We start from the raw sequence: 5938 nt of genomic DNA on the forward strand, positions 1-5938 counted from the left end.
TAGGCAACATATTGCTGCATGAATAGTCCTAGTTATAATTATCCCATTAATCACAGCAAATGTGTCTTAATTTAACAAAATGGCTTCCGTCCTCATTATTCAACAGCTTATAAAATAGCATTCGATCCAGCACATCCTATTATTTCACATGATGAACTAGAAATACAGAGTCGGAAAGCGTGAAGTTACGCCTGGGTGAAAACTCTGCATCTACTCTATATGAACAGGACAAGTGATGTTTTTGTAATCTGTCCCAAGTGTCCAGGTTCAGTGTCCACTCTAGCATCAGAGTCCTGTTCTTGACTGCCAAGCTGAATCGTTGTGGTCTTCTGCTACTGTGGTCTATCCACCTCAAAGTTTGATATGTTGTGTATTTTTGTGACGCTTTTCTGCTCACCATGGTTGTAAATATTAGTGATGTGAGTTTCAGTAACCTCTCTGTTTCAGTAACCTCCCAACCACCACCACCACCACAGTGAAAGCGGGGAATCCTGCCGTTGGGCCACCAGGGAATCTACCTACTGTAGTTATCAAGGTGAACATTTCATGAACGTATGTGAGTCAATTAGTTTGCGATTCACGTCTCAAGTATCTAACTCAAAAAGAGTGGAAAAAACTCAAATTGTCTATTATACACATAAACAAGGCAAAAAAAAGTTACAGTTACAGTTATTGTGTTCATTTTAAAGACACAAATCTACTTGTAGAAGCTGTTAATAAATGACTTCATATTGCTGGTGAGATTAAGTCTGTTTTTGTACACACAAACCTTTATTATATTAGAGCATGAGCACAACATTCACTGAGTATTGTGCCATAGTATATATAGATGGCATTAATAGATAAATATATTTATTTTGTTCAGTATAGTTAATAAATACTGTAAGATCATTTCAGTCATACAGGCACATAAAGTGCTACTGGTCTCCATTCTGCAATGGGTTTAACTCAATCAGTCAGAGGTTTTCAGGATCACCTTTCCCCTTGAGGTCAACCTATCATGTTGGAAGATAAAACCACCTCAACCACTAAAAATCTTATATCATCAACTATAAATAAGCCCTCGCTCTAGGATATATAGGCCAACTTTGGCAGGCAGAAAAATAGTATGTTTCTGTTGGACTTAACCAACAAGCTTGAGAAAATGTCTAATACCAGTCAAAGGTATACACAGCCCAAACTATAAGGTGGGAAATAACTGAAAGAAAAAAAATTGACTCATTAAACACGTTACTGCATAGTTTTTGTTCACCTTTCCAGACTTTTTCTGAACATAAGGGCCACATTAGAAGTGTAGTAACTGGGTCGGTGATGGGCAGTGCTGTGCTGGCTGTCATATGTGCAGTATGATAATTATTAATTCACTGGATGCTCTGGCATCGAGACCATGACCTTGGCTGACCCAGGTGAAATTGATTTTTCTTCCACACCTGAAGCGAGCCCACACAGAGCTAAGATCAGCAGAAGTTCCGAAAGTGAAAGGGAGAAAGAACTACAGAGAGAAATTCAGACTTCTCAAGGAGTTAAAGATGGAGGGGGGAAGTCCGCTCTCAGCACCAACGCAGCACTCACGGCTCGGTTGAGTATGTGTTTAAGTTTGAAAGAAGTAAATGGTTTCAGTGAGTCATTTAAGGAGACGCTGAAGCAGAGCAGAGAAAACGACTCAGGACCTGACAGAAGCTGTAATTTAATAGCGTAATTTCCTGCCTGGCCCAGCAGAAATATCTGTCTGACGATGGCAGTTAATAAAAATGCACCAGGGTTTGATTTGCTCCCCAGTGGAGGACAAGTTCAGACGTATCTCTCCCCTTGGGTCTCTTAGACAAGAGTGTCAGTGAATGTGTGTATGCGTAGCTGTGGCAATCCAACAACAAATACAGTGCTCATCCATTTATTCTGACAAATTCATTCCCAGGAATGAAGCAAGTTATCTGACGTATTACATGTGGAGTCGCTGTATATTTACTGTAAATTTATTGTCGCAGTATGACTGTGAAACACACTATGTATAAAATCTCACAAAAATATATTTTTCCATTTTGTTTCTACGTTCTGACAGCTAAAAGAACTAGAACCATTATGCTCAAGTGGAGAATAGCCACAAATGATTATTCTTGTCTTATGTGAAAAGAATTACGTTATTAAATATTCCCAGCACATTCTGCAAACTGATAGAAAGTTTGCTGAAATTAAATCAAATCAATATGATATTCAGACAAATACTGCCTACAGCTGTGGTTTGTTATCAAGCAGTTCACCTAATCTAATAATGGATACCAATTGTTTATTTTGGAACAAACTGAAAAAAGTGTAATTAGATTGGCACAGCATGGGTTCTTCATGTTTTTATTCAATCACGTTTAACAATATGTTTCATTACTGCAACAAACAAGAGTCAGTGATAAATTAATACCACCAGCTTGAAGTAAATATTTCATATTGACGAACACATATTTGTCTCATGGAATCAACATAAGCTTTGGCAGCCAAGTCATTCTTTAAAAAAATAGTTCAGCATTTACTCATGCTTCATTACATCATTTTGTCACTTCACTAAAGCAGAACATTATTATGTTATACCAGGAAACGTTAGATTATTGTCACATGTGGAACTACTTCTGATCCAGCAGCCACTGTTCCTCAGCCCGATCCACATCCAGCTCCAGACATGACCTGTTTTTGACCACAGTTCTGCCTATTGACTTAAATGAAATTAAAAAATTAATGCATCTGCCTCAGATTAGTGACAATAATAAATAAATGCCTTTATTTATATGAAAAACTATGAATATATTTGAAGAAAGAGTTTTTCGGAACTTCACTCAAATCCACTGGAATGTATTGGTTATATAATGTATATTTGAAATACAACATATAACATAATACCTTTATTGATTTATGATTATTCCTACATCTTTAGTTTTATCCTAGTCAGGGCCATAGTGGCTCTGCATTTGCAGGCTATACTGGGATTGCTAGTTTGGCAGGAATACACCCTGGACAAGAGACCAGTCTAACATAGGGTGCTCTGCAGACACAAATATGCACAGACACACACACACACACACACACACACACATGCTCATTCATACCTATGGTGAATTTAGCATAGTCAATGCACCTACCAGCATACTTCTAGGAGCTGTAATGAAAAAAGGAGAACTGAAATCAAGTTTAGTGGACAGTATCTTGACATCATCTACATTAGAGGGTAAGTCTGGGTAAGTGAGGGGGACATTAGCCCCAGTTACCTCTATGACTGTCCATAATACTGCAATGCGATATTAGTTACATTTGACTCAGCACCAAAATCTCATAGACTAATGGAACGTGGTCATGTCAGGTCCAGATGCAACACACAAATACAGTCCACACAATAAAGGGTTAACACTTAATCCTACTGCCTACCCTAAGGCCTAAGGCCTACATGCCTTCAACCATAGCCTCCAGGCTTACATCTGAGGAATACCTCTATAGCTTTTTCATTCATTTTTGTACTTTGATATAAAAGTACAACTCTACCTGTCAACTTACCTTTAGGATTCTGTATATATATTTTAAAAGAGCTCAGTGGCAGATGGAGACATGGTGGAAATAACAATTCACTAGAATTATTAATCTTCCTACTCTCGTTTAGGCATTTTCATAGTTTTAGATTATACTTAACAACACTTTTGTAACATTTCCTTGCACAAGTACATTTTTGTTTGCTAGACAGGCTTGCCAACCACAATGTATTGCCACTGTGTTTGGGTTATAGTCTGTGTGGTGTTTTGAGCTTGTGTTCCTCCAGGGATCACGTCATTTTCTTAGGGGTTCATTGGTTGCCTCCCAAATCTACAATATGGCCAAATGTTCATGATGTCACAAATTTGGAAGCAGACAATTGTACAGGATGACTTTGTATGCTGAAACAGTACATGTTCTCTCCACTGGAACCAATAAATCCAAACCTGCTACAGAATGCCAATACCCAAAGAAATCATGGATTTGGATTTGAACTGTATTTAGACCAGTGTTATAAGTTCTGGATCCACCATGATCCTGACCAGGATAAAGTGGACAAATGAGTGTACTGTAACTTTTAATCCTATATGTTCTAATGCCTGTTGGAATAGTTCTTACAAACCTATGACATACACAATATACACTTGATGTTGCATCCGGTTTGAAAATGTGCAATTTAAACTCTCTGAAATATTCTTATAGCTGGGACAAGGAACCAGTCCTCTGTGTAACTGGTATTCTGAACCACACACACTGTTGTAAAAAAGATGTGAAAGGATTTGCTAGCTCTTAAAGGGTGTCATGCTAGTGTTGGGTCAATAGTTTAAGACTTTAGGATAATGATTGGAAAATTATGAGGGTGCCAAGCTACTATGGGTATCTCTCAGATTTTTACTGTCTCTTTGTATGTTTCTTTGGATAAAAGCCAATCACAGTAAATCAAGCAAATGTGAGCCTGTTGAATAAGACTGACCACCAGATTACAAATTATTTAGACACGTACCTCAAGAACCCTGTAGAGCTCTATCCGTGGTCTTGTACCTTAACGTTCTGAAAGATGCTCAACACTGTAAAATAAAATAGTAATATAGCATTATGGTCATAATTATACATAAACATTGTTTAAGAAACATCAAGTTTAAGATCATCTTTATAACATCCTCATCCTCAACAGTCATTTTTTAATGATTTTCCAGATATTCCTCTTCACATTTTTGTAGAAATATATTTCCTTGTACTATCATGGCACAAAAACTACATGGAACACAATTCATAATGCTGATTCAGAATTTGTAAGAAAAAAAAGTCACCTCTGTTCAGTAAAAAATAAAAATAAAAATATACAGGAATGTTCAGTCATCTGCTAGACTCATGCATTATCCTGTTATTACTGCTATCTTTACAGTGAAATCATGTTCATCAGAACTCCAGATAATCAAAGTAAGTGCAAGTAAGTGTGTTTACGCCCTACTTTCTGCCTGTACTTGCTCTCTCATACTCCTCCCAATAAGGCATTTAACACTTACTGTACCCTCCTAGACCAGTTTGTCAGAGCACCTCAGGACCAGTGTAGTCAAAAGAAGAAGTAAAAATTTTCACTCTTGCCAACCTGGACTGATCCAGCCAGTAGAATGCCAGCCATGATGTAGAATCCATCAATGGAGAGGATTTCTATGTGCCAGAGAAGAACTGCCTTTAGCAGTTACATCGAAAAAAGGACCAGAGGGAGTTTCTGTCTTCACATGAATATATCCATCTTCTATCTTTACCACCGGAGACAAACAATTACGCAAACTGGAAATTGCTCTTCAGAAGAAGACACTTGTATTATATGACAGCAAGCCAGATCCCCTGCCCCAAAGTGATGAGACAACATCAGCTTAATTTAAAAGTAAATGTGTGTTTACAGTGATACACGTTAGCTTCCACGCAGATTACAGAGGCATTGTCTGCTCTAATTGTGTTTGGTAATGTGTTTTCTGAAACATAGCCATTGGTATTCATAGAATTCATGGCAAGTAAATGGATCTTCTCATCCATGGGCACATAATTGTGGCAGCTACGTGATTACAGCAGCAGAAAGGATGTGGGGGAGTGAACAGACAGAGACAGTCTCGGACCACTGCCAAAGTGTTCAGACCCATGTCTCAAATCCATAATTAACCTCCCAGGTCCTTCACAAGGCTGTGATTGTAAGGGTTCATGAGAGGGGAAGGACTTCCCTTTATGGCTACAGATGGGTCACCACTGCACTTTAATGTGTTTGTTTACTGGTTCCTCAGGCGCTTGGCTCAAGGTGACGGAGACATGAGCGAGTGAGCTGCTGCCATGGGCTCCCAGCTGCCTCTTGGCCAACTGAGGCCTTGTTATGAAGAAAAATGGAAGTGGGTTCCGGAGCAGGCACATTCAGAAGGATGGATGGCTTATCTCC

General features: G+C 38.5%; 1 long non-coding RNA gene across 2 annotated transcripts; it reads right to left on the reverse strand.

Annotated features, from left to right (window-relative positions):
- Positions 1-2337: 2337 nt before the first annotated feature.
- On the reverse strand, positions 2338-4952 carry LOC131359653 (uncharacterized). 2 transcript variants are annotated; one of them, XR_009205802.1, is made up of 4 exons: positions 4818-4952; positions 4511-4574; positions 3126-3142; positions 2338-2702 (listed from the first exon to the last, which is right to left on the reverse strand). It is a non-coding gene; the product is annotated as an uncharacterized LOC131359653 (long non-coding RNA). The 2 variants fall into 2 exon arrangements; XR_009205801.1 differs by lacking the exon at positions 3126-3142.
- Positions 4953-5938: the final 986 nt, after the last annotated feature.

The sequence above is a fragment of the Hemibagrus wyckioides genome, linkage group LG09 (genome assembly GCF_019097595.1).
Source record: "Hemibagrus wyckioides isolate EC202008001 linkage group LG09, SWU_Hwy_1.0, whole genome shotgun sequence".
Classification (NCBI taxonomy): Eukaryota; Metazoa; Chordata; class Actinopteri; order Siluriformes; family Bagridae; genus Hemibagrus; species Hemibagrus wyckioides.